We start from the raw sequence: 8,448 nt of genomic DNA on the forward strand, positions 1-8,448 counted from the left end.
AAGCTATCAGTTTTCTCATCTGTAAAATGAAGGGACTGAATGAGAGCATCCCTCAATCCTTTTACAGCTTTGATTTTTTGTGTTTCCAAAGTTTCTTTTAGATCATACAGTCTATGTTCAAAAGTCCTTTCCAACATGAACATGTTGCTTACTAAAGCTCGAATATATGAACAGCCAGTGCATAGAGCACTGGGTTTGGAATCCGGAAAACTCATTTTCCTGAGTTCAAATCTGGCTTCAGACATTTACTAGTTGTATGACCTGGGCAAGTCACTTAATACCGTTTGCCTTAGTTTACTCATCTGTACAATGAGCTGGAGAAGGGAATAGCAAACCACTTTAGTATCTTTGTCAAGAAAATCCCAGATGGGGTCATGACTGAACAACAACAAAGGTTCTAATATTACTTGTTTGTATATGTCTGGTATGGACGCCCCTCTGCTTCCCCAACTCTTCTGACTTTAACAAGTTAGATCTCATGCTTGTTTTCACAAAAATGATTCTGGACAGGGGAAGCAGTTGGTTCTTTAAAAAGTATGTAATTTCATCTTGAATTTCAGGATGCTGAAAATTGTTTTATTTTTGGTACAAGTAATAGTTTTCTTATTTATGTTCTCATGTTGTTATCAGAGATGGGTAAAAGGTCTTTGGGGAAACATTCTAATAACAAGAAGTTGCCAGTCAGGGTCCCTCAACTCCTCACTCTACACAGTTAACAAATTTTGTCTATTCTATCTCCACATCTCTCATATGTCTTCTCTCCACTCACACAGCAGCTAAGGACCTTAATTGCTTTTTATTGGAACCATTGCAATAGTTTCCTAATTGGTTTCCCTGACTCGAGTATCTCCCCCTTCAACCCATCCCTCATAAAACTGCCAAAGTGACTTTCCTAAATAGAGCGCAATGCAGGTCTGATGTCATTCTCTTACTTAATAAAGGAAAGATAATGGCAAAATTTGGTTGTTCAGAGAAGTTCATTAGTATTGTATATCAGTTTCAAGAAAGCATGCTTGCATGAGTTCTGGCTAATGGATGATGCTCTTCTGCTTTCCCAATCACCAAAAGAGTGAAGTAGGGATGTGTGCTTGTTCCCATGCTTTTTAGCATAAAGTTTTTTTAATGATGTCGTCAGATATCTTTACAAAGATGAAAACGGCATGAAGCTCACTTACTCTCCTGATAGTAAATTATTTGACTTGAAAAGCCTACGTAAACCAAGAGAAAAATGGATGGAGAATTAATACGTGACTTTTTGTTTGCAGATGATTGTGCATGACATGCAGCATCTGAAGCTGAGATGCAGTAGAGTATGGGTGGATTTTCTGCTGCCTGCACTAATTTTGGCTGATCAACACCAGGAAAATAAAAGTTCTCCATCAGCTGGTACCACACCATCCGTATGTGGAACCACTGGTTATAAGAAATGGAGATAATTGTTGTGGGTAAGTTCGCTTACGTTGGCAATGTGCTCTCCAGAGATACACTCATAGATAATGAGCTCAGATTTGGGAGGCTCCAAAGCAAAGTGCTGAAGAGAAGAGGTATCAAATTGACACACACACTGTGGGCTAGCTAGACTGCCCTTATGCCCTTCCACCAAAAGTTCTCTGCTTGCACTGGAATGCCTCCCCTCTCCAACTCTGGTTCTTCCCTTTAAGGTTCAACTCAAATATCACTATTTAATATGTGACTTTCCCTAATTTCCTCTAGTTTCTGATGCTTTTCCCAACAAAATCATTTATTCTGTACCTTATATATAGAGATAGAGGGCATCTAGGTTTAGCAGAGGAGAGAGTGATGGGCCTGGAGTTAGAAGGATCTGAGTTTAAGTCCAGGTTCAGTCACTTAACTAGCTGTGTCACAACCCTGTTTGTCTCAGTTTCCTCAGTCGTAAAAGGAACTGGAGAAGGAAATGGCAGACCGCAGCAGTATCTTTGCCAAGAAAACCCCCATAAAAAGTCAGACACTGCTAATCAACTAAACAACAATAATACACAGATAACACATATAGGCAAATATATTAAATCCTGTGGCTAGATTTTAAGTTCCTTAAAAGCACTGATGATTTTCCTTTCCAGGACTAAACATAAAATTCAGTGTTTAGTGAGTACTCAATAAATGTTCATTGATTGGTTACTCATAGCCTTGCTCACGGACTCAGGATTTCATCTTAAAAGATTCTCTCTAAGGTCCATTGCACATCTAAATCTGTGACTTCTGATCTATTATCCAGAAAATATTATACCTATTTCTGTACTCGGCAGTATGACTTGATTCTTCCTTCTATCAGTTTGCTAGATATCTTCAGGAATAGTGAATATATAACAATAAAAATAATGGTGAATGTATAAATAACATTTATTAGTTCTAGGTTCAAATATAAACTCCTTTATTTAGAATTTAAGCCTTTTCCCAATCTGACCTCTGCCTATATTTTCAATCATCTAATCTATTAATTTCCTTTACCCTCTACAATCCAACCATATTGACCCTGCTATTCCTGTCCCTGTGCCATTTATATTGGCTGTCCTCATGCCTAGAATGTGATCCTTTCCTTCCTTATTTCTCAGAATCTCTATTTTCCTTCAAGTTGCAGTCCACGTGTGTGTGTGTGTGTGTGTGTGTGTGTGTGTGTGTGTGTGTTGGTGAGCTGGTTAGTCTTTCTTGACTTTTCCCACTTCCCCAGCTGCCAGTCTTCCCAATTTTAAATTTTAATTCATTCTGGTATACACACACACACACACACACACGCAGATATGGATATATATATTCCCCAGTTAGACTATAAGCTCCTTGAGGACAGGGACTCTTGATTTTTATTAAATGCTTAATGTGTAAGAAGTGCTTAATAAATGCTTCCTGAATGATGTGCTATAAAGATGTCCCAGGTGGATTGTGACAGTCTGGATTTTCTCATTTCCCTTTGGCCAGTGTTAATCTAGAATAGTAGAACTCAAAGGGGAGGAGAGAAGATTCTTGAGATGAATGCTACCCAAACAGAAACTTCCCCATTTATAGAAATCTGCCTTTCTTCAAATATTGGTTTCAGTTATATCCAATTCTTTGTGATCCCATTTGGAGTTTTCTTGGCAAAGACAATGGAATGATTTGTTGTTTGCATCTCCAGCTCATTTTATAGATGAGGAAACTGGGCAAACAAGATTGAGTGACTTACCCAGACTCGCACAGCTATTAAGTGTCTCAGGCTGGCATTCTATTCACTGAGCCCCCTATTTGCATCCTTCCTCCAAATGTACCAATTAATTCTGCCCAGATATCTGGAAAGATATGAGGGGCTAGTTCAATCTTATGGAAATAATAATACACTTTGTAAGAGGTTTATTGGAAAATAAATCTAAAGTGACCTGCATTTGTGCTAAGCACTGCCACCAAAAAAATTAAAAATTCTCTTATTGAAGAGATTATTTTTGTCTTTTCTTTGTAATCCTATCTCTTAGCACAGGCCTTAGTCAGGCCCATAATGAGGGCCTAGGAAATGCTTGTGATTGATTGGTGCTAGAAAGCACATAGGCATTGAGTATCTTAGGTAGCAACTTTACCACCTTTTGTGGTAGAATATATATATATATATATTCACACACACATATATATCTAAGTATATGTACATATACACAGAGTTATGCTTAAGATATATATATACATATATATATATATATACACTCTATGTTTTGTCTATTCAACTACTTCTTACATTCAAAATAGCTGACATTCTTCATCTACTTGGTTTTTCCTGTGTGGATGGCAGGTTTTAATTCTCTTGAGTAAGCATGAATCTTATTTAGTAAATTCTGTATTCACCTTGTCATCTCCATGCAAGAATTTTATAGCACATTTTCACATATATGCTTCTTCAGCTTTGACTTTGAACTGGATGTGATGGGGGCACACATCTTTGATGAGTATATCACTTTCCATTATCTCTGTTATAGCTTTCAAGGCATCATGTATGATGCTTTTGACATAGGAGATAACATGATGCAAGACAGCCTTTATGGTGTAATTCTGCTCAATCATATCAAAGTCTTAAAAAAAATCAATGGGATAGAAAGTGCCATCCACATGCAGAGAGAGAACTATGGGGAATGAATGTGGATCATAGTATTTTTTTCACCTTTTGTTGTTATTGTTTGTTTTCTTTGTCGGGTTGTTTTTTTTTTTCCTTTTGATCTGATTTTTCTTATACAGCATGATGAATATGGAAATATGTTTAGAAGAATTGCATGTGTTTAATCTTATTCGATTGCTTGCTGTCTTGAGGAGGAGAGAGGTGGGAGGGAGGGAGAAAAATTTGGAATACAAGGTTTTGCAAAGATGAATGCTGAAAACTATCTGCATGTATTTGGAAAAATAAAATATTATTAAGGGAAAAAAAAGTCAAACAATAAGCATAATGGGATTATGTTTTCCTTTCGTAGTTCAGTGAATTGTGATTGCAAAGCTGTGATCTGATGTAGAATGTTATTTGACAAAGCCCAATTGTCCCATTTTCAAGCTGTCATCCAGGAAACACTTGATAATTGTGCTTATTTTTGTAAAGATCTTGTATGGATTCAAAAATAGGTTATGTGGATTGGTATTTACTAGTCTTTTCTTGAATGCCCTTTTTGATAATAATAAGATCTGGCATTCTATATCCGACTTCCTCCCCCACCTTTACCCCACTTTGTTTTCTCTCTTTCAGGTATCAAGGCAATCCTTTATTTTCCAAAAATTGTGTTGTCTCCAGTATGGACCTGTCTAAACTTGATCTAGGACAGCTGTTCTTCTCATCTTCATTGTCATTAGTAGATTTCTATCTTTATATATTACATCCTGGGAACTACACTATCAGGTTTAAATTTGGTGGCTCCCCCATCCTAGATGTTGAGAAGACTTGATTACAGAAATCCTTAATACAGCTTTTGCACTTTTCATTTGTCATTCTCCTTCCAGCTTCATTCTTATATGATCTCAGGGATTTTTGCCAAACTTTCAGTAAACGTGTTTTTACCTCTATTGCTTCCTGCTATTTTATGAGGCAACACAGTTCACACTATCTTCCTCCCTAGGATCTTACTGAGTTTATATTTCAAACGGATATCAATGTTCTTGGGTTCATAAGCCTAAGGCAGGAAGTCATCTCAAAGGTCACTTAGTTAAACCCTCCCATTTTACAGAGGTGCTAATTAAGATCTAGTGAGATTAAGCTCCTTGCCCAAAATCACAGGAATAGTAAAGAACAGAGACAAGATTTGAATTCAGCTTCTCACCCGAAGTCGAGTTCTCTTTTCATTTGACCATAGTGGATAATGTGGTTAGTTGGGTCTCATACAAAATGATCCATAGATTAGTTTTTGGCTTAATCTATTTTTACTCTTTTATGAGGCAATATAATATTTCAGATAATCTTCCATTATTTTCCTGTACAGACCAAAAAATGAGTCCATTTACTAATGTTGCTCTTGCCTACCATTTTTCTATCCGTTTCTAGACTCTTTTGGTCTCCTTTTTGTGGCAATTGACACATCAATTAAATTCACTTAGAAAATGGTGATAATCCTATATTAATTCCTCTTCTTTTATTCCTTTCTCTTTTTCCAGCATTAACAACTTGTTGAAACAGGTCAGGTTGGAAATGCTTCGATTCCACGCCACATCTTTTGATTTGTATTCTTTTTTCTAATTTGGTTTCCATTTGGTTCTTTGCTCTAAGTGGGTGGTCCGTCCATACATAAATTAGTTAATTCAGGAATGACTCTCATATTAGCCACAAATTGTTTCCAGTCTTTTAAAACAAATTCTCTGTGTGTGTTTTTGTGTGTATGGGGGGAGGAGAGAGGGAGAGAGAAAGAGCGAGAGACAGAGAGAGAATGCATGCACATGTGCAAAAGAGAGACAGAAACAGTATGTAGTGTTCAACATATCCAGTACCTCCCAACTTTCTTGTCAGAGAAAGTATTCATGAGATATAGATATGAGGATTCTGTGTGGTCTAGAAGCTTTTGCCTTTGCTTCTTTTTTATTCCTGAACTCTATTTTCCAGCCAATTTTTCACTGCTCTCCCCACTTGGTATTGAAGCCTTGGAAGATTAAGATATATAGTTAGTTTATTTTTCAGACTATTAATTCTTTGTAGAAACCCTCCACCTTTTTATCCTCTGCAACATGCTGGTGCACAAGTTTCAATTCCTTTCCTGGTGGCCTAAATGCTTATCAGAAGCCTGAGCAATGAGAAATGATGCAACTCTCCAAGATGGGAGGTTTCATTTTGCTTCTCCAAATAGGATCTGTGAGCTATCCAACCATTTGGCTGCAATCTCCTTTTGTCTTTTGGTTTCACTTATAGTAAAAAGGTCAAGGTTCCTATGATGCATTTTCTACCGTAGTAATATATCTCTACATATATGTGTGTATGTATGTATATATAAAATTCCTAATGTCTTCAGCCCTGCCCATTCCCACATTTCTGCCACTCAGCCATGGTCACTGCAGAAATAAAAAGGGATGACAAAGGACTGAAGGTCATTTTGTATTCTTTGTTTCCTAGGCCTTAGGCACTTATGATTTTTGGATAGAGCTCAGATCTCTGACTTCATTGCTATAGGCAGCTCTCAAATGAGGAAACTCCCTCTGCCAATGTAGATCAGCACCTTTTTCTGCGATTTATAGTCTAAGTCATTACCTTCCCTCCTCCTCTTGACTTCCCTACTACGGCTGAGAGAACCACCAACTTCCTAGTCACTCCAGCTCACAAGCTAAGGGTCATCCCTGAGCTCTCACTATCCCCCATTCCCCACGTCCTATCAGTAGTCAAACCCCATCACTCCCTTCTTCCCTCTGACACTATGACCACTTTGGCGCAGACCCTGGACTATCCCTCTGTTTGGTCTCCAATTCATGCTCTTCTGCTGTCAAAGTAATCATTCTAACGCACAGGTCTGCCCACATAAGTCCCCTATTCAATAAACTCCAGTAGCTCCCTTGTTACTTCTAGAATCAAAGGGGAAATCTGCAGTTTTGCTTACAGAGCCCTACCTGTCTAGTCTTCTTGCACCTTACTCCCTTCGCGGTACTCTGAAGGATGTGGTCTCCTTGCTGTTCCTTGTAGATGTCATTCCATCTCACTCCATCTCTCAACTGGACATTTTCCCTGGAGGTCCGGCCTGGAATTCTCTCCCTTCTCATCTCTACCTCCCGGCTTCCCTCCCGCTTAGCTGAAGTCCTGCATTCTGCACAAAGCCTTTTCTGGTCCTTAATCTTAGCTCCTTCCCCCTGAAATCCCCCTGTTCATCCTGCATATATCTTATTTGTCCATAACTATTCATGGTGTTTCCCTCTGTCTTTGGCCTTTTTTTGTATCACTACCACTTGGCACATAGTAGGTATTTAATAAATGCTAGTTCACTGACTTAAAAGAAATGGGTTAAGTCAAAGCTAAGTTATATGCAGTCAATATGTGTCAGACATGGGACTCAATCCGAATCTTCCCGACTTTGAGGACATCCCTTCCTTCACCACTTCATGTTGCCTAATACATTATTTTCTAGTTCAGTTATCTGTGAGCCAGGGGTAGCATACATCTGTATCCCTATTGTCAGGAGGCTGATGCTAGCAGATCACCTGAGCTCAGGATTCTGAGCTGGATTGGGTACCCATACTAAGTCTGGTATCAATATGATAAACCCCAAAGTGGGGAGCTGCTAGTTTGCCTAAGGAGGGCAAACTGACCCACACTGGAAATGCAGCAGATCCAAGCCCTATGACAATCAGTAGGGGGATTAGGTCCATAGATAGTCATTCTACTTCCAACCTAGATGTGATAAGACCCAGAATAATTAAAAATATAACATAATATAATGTAATACATTATTATATATTAAATATGATACATCACATTATAACAATGTTATATATATATATACATATATATATAAAACAACAATGTAATAGTATAATGTAAAATGATTCATAGATCACTAGCATAAGTCCATGTGTGTATATACACATATAAGTATGTCATACTCCCTTTATTTTTATGATCAACTTTAACTCTGCAAAAACGCTTTTTCTTCTGTGTTTCATAGGCCAGCAGCTGAATGAATACCTGAAGACTAACAGATCTTTTAGATACGATTAAGAACTATGGGCTGAAGCCCACTCCCACCTAGCAAGCTGTGTAAAATTAGCCCAAAGAGCAGAGGGACCCAGTCAGGAGCATACCACCCCTGCTTGCTGGGGCAGTTTTGGCTGCCGGCCTCCCCAACCACCTGCCCTTGGGATCCTGCTCATTCCTTTGCTCCATGAGCTTAACTCTTTATCTGCCTGATTCTGGAGGTTTGCTGGGCTCCTCCTGTTCAGCTGACCTCCCTCCCAAGCCCAGCTTCTCTCAGACAGCTGTCCTGTAGCTATCCATGCCCTTGGCAGGGCAGGCTCAGGAGAACTAAT

Source organism: Sarcophilus harrisii, chromosome 1 (assembly GCF_902635505.1).
Source record: "Sarcophilus harrisii chromosome 1, mSarHar1.11, whole genome shotgun sequence".
Lineage (NCBI taxonomy): Eukaryota > Metazoa > Chordata > Mammalia > Dasyuromorphia > Dasyuridae > Sarcophilus > Sarcophilus harrisii.